The sequence below is a fragment of the Peromyscus californicus genome, unplaced genomic scaffold, assembly GCF_007827085.1.
Source record: "Peromyscus californicus insignis strain IS unplaced genomic scaffold, ASM782708v3 Scaffold_4__1_contigs__length_199733344, whole genome shotgun sequence".
NCBI classification, from domain to species: domain Eukaryota; kingdom Metazoa; phylum Chordata; class Mammalia; order Rodentia; family Cricetidae; genus Peromyscus; species Peromyscus californicus.
This window is the reverse complement of record NW_026294562.1, coordinates 100,368,827-100,378,084: the sequence shown is the minus strand read 5'-3', so window position 1 is coordinate 100,378,084 and position 9,258 is coordinate 100,368,827. Positions and strand designations below refer to the sequence as shown.

Genomic DNA, 9,258 nt, shown 5'->3' with positions numbered 1-9,258 from the left:
ATACTTACCTGGCAGGGGAGATACCATGATCACAAAGGTGGTTTTCCCAGGGCGAGGCTTATCCCTTGCACTCCGGATGTGCTGACCCCTGCGATTTCCCCAAATGCGGGAAACTCGACTGCATAATTTGTGGTAGTGGGGGACTGCATTCGCACTCTCCCCTGTAAGAAAAAAAAAAGTTTATCAGCATGGATAGCATATATCAATACATTATTTCTTTGTATGGTTTAATAATACCCTTTTGGGGGCTGGAGAGATGGCTCAGTGATTAAGAGCACTGACTGGTCTTCCAGAGGATCCAGGTTCAATTCCCAGCACCCACATGACAGCTTACACCTGTCTGTAACCCCAGTTTCAGGTGACCCGACACTCATGGCAAAATACCAATGCACATTAGAAATAAAAATTAAAAAGGGGGGGTGGTGGTGGCTGGAGAGATGGCTCAGAGGTTAGGAGCACTGGCTGCTCTTCCAGAGGTCCTGAGTTCAATTCCCAGAAACCACATGGTGGCTCACAACCATCTATGAGACCTGGTGCCCTCTTCTGGTGTGCAGGGATACATGCAGACAGAACACTGTATACATAATAAATAAATAATTTTTAAAAAAATGTCGGGCGGTGGTGGTGCACGCCTTTAATCCCAGCACTCGAGAGGCAGAGGCAGGCAGATCTCTATGAGTTCGAGGCCAGCCTGGTCTACAGAGTGAGTTCCAGGAAAGGTGCAAAACTACACAGAGAAACCCTGTCTCGAAAAACAAAAACAAAAACAAAAAAACAAAAAAACAAAAAAAAAAGCCAGGCGGTGGTGGTGCATGTCTTTAATTACAGCACCTGAGAGACAGAGGCAGGTGGATCTCTGTGAGTTCGAGGCCAGCCTGGTCTATAGAGTGAGTTCCAGAACAGACTCCAAAGCTACACAGAGAAACCCTGTCTCAAAACAACAACAACAACAATAATAATAATAGTATTCTGTTGTACAGATATATCATCGTCTGCTTATGAATCAGTTTATGGATATTTGGGTTTCCATGTTTTAGCTATTATGGATAATGCTGCTATGAACATTTGTGTTTGAGCTTTTTGTAGACATGTTTCCAATTCTCTTGTGTTTATACCTAGGTATAATATGTGGTAACTCTGTATTTAACTCCTCTCCATCATATGTCAAATGCTTTATATATATTGGTGTTCTTGAGATTTATTTATAATTTTATGTGTTGATTTTTAATCATTTTTTTAAAAAAATATGTATTTGCACTCAAGAGACAGAGACAAGTGGATCTCTGAGTAGGAGGCCAGCCTGGTCTACAGAGAGAGTTCCAGGACAGCCAGGGCTACACAGAGAAACCCTATCTCGAAGACAAACAAATCAATAAAAACCGTCAGTGTGAGTTAATGCTATGTCTGTGTGAGTGTTACAGGTGCTTGTGAGCCACTCTGCATTGGTGTTGAAAACTGAACTTAGTCTGTAAGAACAGTATGTGCTCTTAACCACTGAGCTATTTATCTCTCCAGTCCCAGTTGTATCATTTTTAATATTATTATTATTTTGTGTAAGTGTATAGGCATATACATGCCATGGCATACAGAGGCCAACTTGCAAGAGTCTACTCTTGCTGCTGGGTGGTGGTGGCACACACCTTTAATTCCAGCACTTGGGAGGCAGAGGCAGGTGGATCTTGGTGAGTTCGAAGCCAGCCTGATCTACAAAGTGAGTTCCAGGACAGCCAGAACTGTTATACAGAGAAATCCTGTCTCAAAAAACCAAAAAACAAAAAATAAAATAAAAAAATAAAGAGTTCTGGGGCTCTGAACCTCTGAACTAAGGGCATCAGGCTAGCACAGGAAGTGTTTTAACCTGCTAAACCATTTTGCCAGTTCTAATTTTTTTTTTTTTAATTTTAAGGGTCGGAAAGATGGTTCAGTAGTTAAGAGTGCTTGTTGCTCTTGCAGGGGGTCCAGGTTCAGTTCCCAGGACCTTCATGATGACAGGCCACAATTGTCTGTTAACTCTAGTTCCAAGGAATCTGACACCCTCTTCTGACCTCTGTGGACATGAACATGATACACATGCATAAAGCAGGCAAAATACCAATAACAAAATAAAAATAAATAAATCTAAAAAAATTTTTATTTTTTTTTCCTCACTATGTAGTATAATATAAGTGTCCATGCTTACTTCCTGGACCAGGTCACCTGAGAAACACAAAGTCGCCTGAAAGCTTCACTGCCTCTCAGGAACTGGAAGGTACATTGTGCCCCAGGAGCCATGGACTCTAAACTGAAAATCTCTCAAGGCAGCTAGGCCAAGCCAACTCCATGGTTCCCTGCAATTCCCCCTTTTTATTTTTTAATTTCAGGGTATGTAAATCTATTTTTTAAATTTTATTTATTTATTTATTTATTTGGTTTTTCTAGACAGGGTTTTTTTGGTGCCTGTCCTGGATCTCACTCTGTAGTCCAGGCTAGCCTCAAACTCACAGAGATCTGCCCGTCTCTGCCTCCTGAGTGTTAGGACTAAAGGCGTGGGCCACCACTGCCTGGCGTAAATCAATATTTAAAGCACACATGGAGTAGCAAATCAATCTCAAGACTATAATGCTTCCAAGTATAATCAGCAAAAAACTTCCCAGGGACATTCCTATGGGCCATAGTTTAGAAGTCCAATTAGAGACATAAAAATAATGACCAAGAATCTTGGTCAGGTTTTGTGCAGCAATGGAGGAGGGTAATTCATCTAATTTTGAATGTTGAATGGTTAATATTTTATCATGCAAGGCCTGAACACCAATACTTAAATTATCATGTGACCATCTCTGCTTGGGGAACAATATGATTGGGGGGGGGAGGCACCCAAGATCTCAGAGTCATTGACATAAACAGGCATGTTATTCTCTTCCCAGTTAACAAAGTGAAGCACAGGAGAATCTCAGGTACATACACCCAATATATCTCAGCAGTAACAGATGTGGTCAACAGAGGCAGCATAGCAAGGAACAGCAATTCTGCAGTCACACCCTTCCCTATGATCTCACCAAGTCTCTTCCCTCAGTCACTAGTCTCTTCTTCTGAGTCATTGCTGGTGGGCAGACTCTGTTCTCTTTGGTTCGACAACTCCATTGCTCTGTTCTCTTCCTTTTCTTTAGCTGTAGCCCCTGTAGACACTTGGGAATCAGTTTTTCAGGTATCCACACTGACTTTTCAGCACGCTGAGGGAAAAAACACAAACTTAGCCTCAGCTCCTGTGAATTGCTGGAGCAGGCCATTCCATTGACCTGATATAACATCTCTCCAAAGGACCTTGACCTTGAATTTTTTCAGAGGGGCCCCAAAACATTCTGCAGCAGTAAGGCCATCCTTTCCCAAATTAAAAATTTTAAAGTATATATAATAGAAGATAAAATATTGTGCGGAATAGCCATATTATCCCCCCCCTTATTTTTAAATAACATTTAAGCTGTCCATTAGTTCTTTCCAAAAAAAAAAAGAAGGTTATAAGGAATGCCTGTGATGTGGGGTATATCAAACTGTTGGTAAAATTTCTGAAAAGGCTTGGTAGTGTATGTGAAGCATTGTTAGTTTTTAATACTCAGCAGGGGCATAAAATAGTAAAAGTCAGTGCTAAGTCATCAGAAGTATTTAATAAATTTTAAAAAATTTTTAATAAGTTAATAAAAGGTTTATCCAATGTTTATTTTTGTAAAAAAATCTTTAACATTTTATAATTTTTAGGAGAAAGCAAAATACCATCCATATAATGTATAATAGAAGCAAGAGAAAACTTTTTTTTTTTTTTTTGGTTTTTCGAGACAGGGTTTCTCTGTGTAGCTTTGTGCCTTTCCTGGAACTTGCTTTGGAGACCAGGCTGGCCTCGAACTCACAGAGATCCGCCTGCCTCTGCCTCCCGAGTGCTGGGATTAAAGGCGTGCGCCACCACCGCCCGGCTGAAAACTTTTTTTCTTAAAAGCAATAGCAACAAACTTTTGACATAAAGTTGGACTATTTGTCATTATACATTTCTTTTTTTGTTGTTGTTGAATAACTGCCAATAGTTGAGGCATCGTTTGCCTTTGGAGGGCCAGCCAGAGTTAACCCTTAAGTATATGAAGGCATTTTAGTATATCATCATAGAGGTAGATGTAATCATTAATATCCCCTTTCTTAAGAGATGGATGGCAGTCTGGCATGTAGCATTAACATTTTCATATATGAGTTGTGTAACAATAATCATTCCCATCTCCCCATCAGTCTCCAGGCGATTGACCACCTGAAAAAGATGATAAACAAAATCTTGATATGGCTCATCAGGCCCCTATCTAATTTTAGAAAGTTCCTCTGTCTTTTTCCCAGAATTTAGTAACTTATGCCATGCCGATAAAGTCAAAGCATTGATTTGTCCATAAGCCTGAGGAGGACATGTAATCTGTTGTAGAGCATCGCTATACATGCCTTCTCCTGTTGACATTTCAAAAGTTATGGGCACATTATTTGTTGATTTCTTTTTCTTTACTTTTTCTATTTGTTTGTTCATTTGTCTTTCAAAACAGGGTTTTTCTATGTAACCACCCTGGCTGTCCTGGAACTAGCTCTGTAGACCAGGCTGGCCCCAACTCATAGAGATCCACCTGCCTTTGCCTCACAAATGCTGGGATTAAAGGCACGTGCCATCACCTCCTGACTATTTTGTTGATTTCTTTTTTCTTTCTTTCTTTCTTTTTTTTTTTTTAAGATTTATTCATTATGTATACAGTGTTCTCCCTGCAGGCCAGAAGAGGGCGCCAGATCTCATTACAGATGGTTGTGAGCCACCATGTGGTTGCTGGGAATTGAACTCAGGACCTCTGGAAGAGCAACCAGTGCTCTTAACTGTTGAGCCATCTCTCCAGTCCTATTTTGATGATTTCTAATAGCTTGGTCCTGACATCTTTTTGAATAATCAGCCTTCCTCAATAAATATTTACTCCCAGTAAGATAAACTTTTGCTAAGATCCTCTAGTCAGAAGGAAGAAAAGCTTCCCCAGAAATAGAATAAAAGAGAAACAATATAAAAGGAGCAGTTGGTCCATACTGAGCACAAGCCTGCTTAAGATGCTTAAGAGTCAGGGCTGGGAAAGTGATTCAGTGGTTAAGAGCACTGGCTATTCTCCCAGAGGACCCAGGTTCAATTCCCAGCACCCACATAGCAGCTCACAACTGTCTGCAACTCCAGTTCCAGGGGCTCTGACACCCTCACACAGACATATATACAGACAAAACACCAATGCGCATAAAAATAAGTCTTTAGCCAGGCGTTGATGGCACACTCCTTTAATCCCAGCACTCGGGAGGCTGGTGGATCTCTGTGAGTTTGAGGCCAGCCTGGTCTACAAAGTGAGTTCCAGGATAGGCTCCAAAGCTACACAGAGAAACCCTGTCTCAAAAAAAAAAAAAAAAAAAAAAAAAAAAAAAAAAAAAAAAAAAAGAAGAAGAAGAAGAAAATAAGTCTTAAAAAAGATCCTCTAGAGTTTTAAATGAAATGGTGTATAATTTTTAACTCTTTGCCCTGAGTTATTAGGATTGGGTGTTTCACTCACCAATAAAAGAGAAAATCCTTTCATGTCTTCTCCTATCTCTTGGGCTCCATACAAAGTCTCTTGGTCAGAAGACCTGTACTGTAACTTAAAAGGAGTTAATTCTTATAGAGGATGAGAAACCTAACAACTTCAGAAAGAAATGAAGCAAAGCAGAAAAAAAAAGTTTTGATACTATCAAGAACTGTACTTGAGGACTGGAAAGAGGGGTCAGAGGTTAAGAACACTGGCTGCTCTTCCAGAGGATCTGGATTCAATTCTCAGCTCACAGCTGTCTGTAACTCCAGTTCCGGTGGATCCAGCACCCTCACACAGACATACATTTAGGCAAAAACACCAATGCACATAAAAAATAAATAATTTTGAAAAGCTGTATTTGATGGAAGGTTTTAGGAGTGGAGGCCATTGCAGCTGGGGTAGGGGAGCAAAAACAACAGAAGGTGGAGGAATGCCCTCAACCTCGTCACAGAGAGACAGGTTCTAAGTTTTCTTCTGTTCCCAGGGTTATTCTGCTTTTTCCTGATCACTTTCATTTTTAATATTAACTGTGTCATTTTGTCTATTACTGTTTGTATTTCTTTCCAAAGCTGAACTGTTTTCTGGTCCCCTTTCATCTAATTCTCCCTGAACTGCTCTTCCTAACCAGAACCAAGTTCTGGGATGCAGAGATCCCTCTTCAGGGAAAGAAGGCTGAAGTTGATGACTAATGAACTTCAAGGATTTCATCAGCTGGTGGTGTCCCTCTGAAACTTTTTCCTCCATCGACTTGGTTGCTCCTTCAGCTCTGTCTGCCCCTTTTGACCTCCAATGGATGTTCTTGCCTTTTTATACTGGTGTGTACACTATTCCCAGGAGTTCCTCGCCTTTAACCCCCCCCCCCTTTTTTTTTGCTTAAATCCCCATATTTAGGTCCCTTTTCCTGGCTCCACCTATAAGTGCCTGTGCTTATTTAGGGGGCAAGGTTACCTGTATGGCTGCAAGTAATTAAATCAGGCCAGTTGGAGGGGCCATAGCACAAGTGAGGCTGAACAATTTTATTGAGAACAATCAGACTTTTTATGCCTTTATCAGAAACAGAATATAATAGCAATTGCCAGGATCAAGACAGTTATAGTTGCCAGAATACAATGAAGCTTGCAAGCTATACAGGGTACATGAGATTAACATCTAAGACCAATTTGTCCTGTCAAGCCTTCATGCTGCCTTGACTACTAAAGAAATATGCTGAGAAACACAAAGCTGCCTGAACACTTCACTGCCTGAGGGAGTGCATCAGTCTTCCAGGAACTGGAAGGCACATTGTGCCCTGGGAGCCATGGACTCTAACCTGAAAAACCTATGACAATGCCTCTTGAGGCAGTTAGGCCAACACAACTCCATGGTTCCTTGCATTGTATAGCTAGGCTAGAATTCACTATATAGACCATGCTGGCCTCTCTTCCTATACTCTTTCACACTATTATTATTTTAGTGATTCTGTAGACATCGCCACATGAATTCTTAATTTAGCAAAATGTCATTTTAATAAAAATACCTTTATCAGAAGAATGGAATTCACTAAGATGGAAGTGCAAGGCAAGAATATTCTAGATGAGGTGAAGGGGAAGCACAGGTAGGATCAGGAAAACATTCACCATATCAAGAATTGAAATCTGAGACTTCATTCTAGAAGCAACAGAAGAACCAAAGTTCTTTAGAACAATGAAGATTCTATTACTGTTTTTCTGGGTACTGGAATTAGATGGGTAATTCTAGGGTTGGAGTTTTTATTTTTCCCAAGACAGGGTTTCTTTGTGTAGCCCTGCCTGTCTTGGAACTCACTCTGTAGACCAAGGTAGTCTTGAACTCATAGATCTGCCTGCCTCTGCTTCCAAGTGCTGGGATTAAAGGTGTGCTCCACCATGCTTGGCTGACTTTTTTTTTTTAAAGGGAAGCAGAGCTGAGATTAACGACATGCACCACCATGCCTGGCAAGTTTATTTTTTTTTTGAGATTTTATTTTTTATGTGTATGAGTGTTTTGTCTAAAATGTATGTCTGTGCACCATGTGCAAGAAGTGCCTGTAGAGGCCAGAAGAGAGCCCCAGATCCCTTAGGGCTGGAATTACAGATGTTTGTGAGCTACCATGTAGGTGTTTGAAATTGATTCTGGGTCATCTGGAAGAGCAGCCAGTGCTCTTAATTATGGAGTCATCTCCTCAGCCCCAGAGTGTGGATTTTTAAACTATCCAAGGAGGATATCTTGATGATGACAAAGATATCTTGGAAAAACAAAACTCCTCACCAGCTTAGGATGAGCTCGCTTTCCTACAGCTTTCCGTGATGCAAGGCCACGATTGGGCCTGGACTTCTAGCATTGTCCATGTCTCTGCCTCTTTTGCCTCTTAACCTTCCCCAACCATACTCCCTTCATCCCAGTCTCTAGCAATTGCTCTCAAAAGGCCTATCTTGGAATTCTTAAAGTGCTGCTAGATCTGTCTCAGTACACCCATTCTTTAAAATCCTCTTCAGTTAAATCCATCCAGTATTTCCTGCACTCTTACTCTATTCCTGCCCCTGCACTAGGCTGAAAGAGCAAGCAATCGACTGAGGGCTGCCTCCTTATACTAGCTCCTAAACACTTGAGAGGTCGAGGTAGGAGGAGGGTTGCTGTGAGTTTGAGGTCAGCCTAGGGTTATAGTAAGTTCGACTAGTCTGGGCCACAGATTGAAACTATCTCAAAAAATAATTAGGAGCTCCCAGAAAGGTGGGGGAAATTAGACTGGGCAACAGACAAGTATTCGTTTGCTACTTTGTGGTCAGAGTCATAATGAAAGCTTGGTAGACCGTATATAATATTACAGCTGTGGGAAGACAGGCAAATGGTCATAAGGTGTAGAGACAAGGAAAAGATGATCGAAGTTTCATGGAAGAGGAGGATAAAGCTAGGGTCTAAAATTTAATTGCTGGAGTAGAGGATGACCAGATTATGGAAGCTGTTGAACACCACACTAATTTGCCCCTGCTCATAAAAGCTATGGAGAGTTACTAAATTGATTAGCAGCAAAGAAGGGACAACCTCTTATCCCAGCACTGGGGAGGCAAAAGTAAGTACGTATCGATGATGAGTTCCTGCCAGCTTGGTCTACAAGTTCCAGGCCAGCCAGTGCTAAATGTGAGAGCCTGCCAAACAATAAATAAAAGGTGAGCAGGACCAGTGTGGGCTGAAGTGGTGGCTCAGTGGTTAAGAGCAATTACTCCCTTACGATTACTGTTCTTACAGAGGACCTGGGCTGTGTTCCCATCACCCATATGATGGCTTACAACTCCAGTTCCAGGGGATCCAATGCCATCTTCTGACCACCTTGGGCTTCTGCACAAACATAGTGCACATACATACACTCAGCCACATACACACACATACATAAAAATTTTTTTTTGAGACAGGTTTTCTCTGTGTAACAGCACTGGCTGTCCTGGAACTCACTTTGTAGACCAGGCTGGCCTTGAACTCACAGAGTTCTGCCTGTCTCTACCTCCTGAGTGCTGGGATTAAAGGCATGCACTACCATGGTGCATGCCTTTAAATTAAAATTTTAAATTAAAATCTTTTTTTTCTTTAATAGCATATTTTTATTGATTATTTGGAAATTTCACATCATGCACCCTGATCACATTTTCTTCCCAGTTCTCCCAGGTCCACTCCCTAC

General features: G+C 41.2%; 1 non-coding gene across 1 annotated transcript; it reads left to right on the top strand.

Moving 5' to 3' along the window:
* On the top strand, window positions 1-164 carry LOC128095881 (U1 spliceosomal RNA). The gene has a single exon (XR_008213475.1). It is a non-coding gene; the product is annotated as a U1 spliceosomal RNA (small nuclear RNA).
* Window positions 165-9,258: the final 9,094 nt, after the last annotated feature.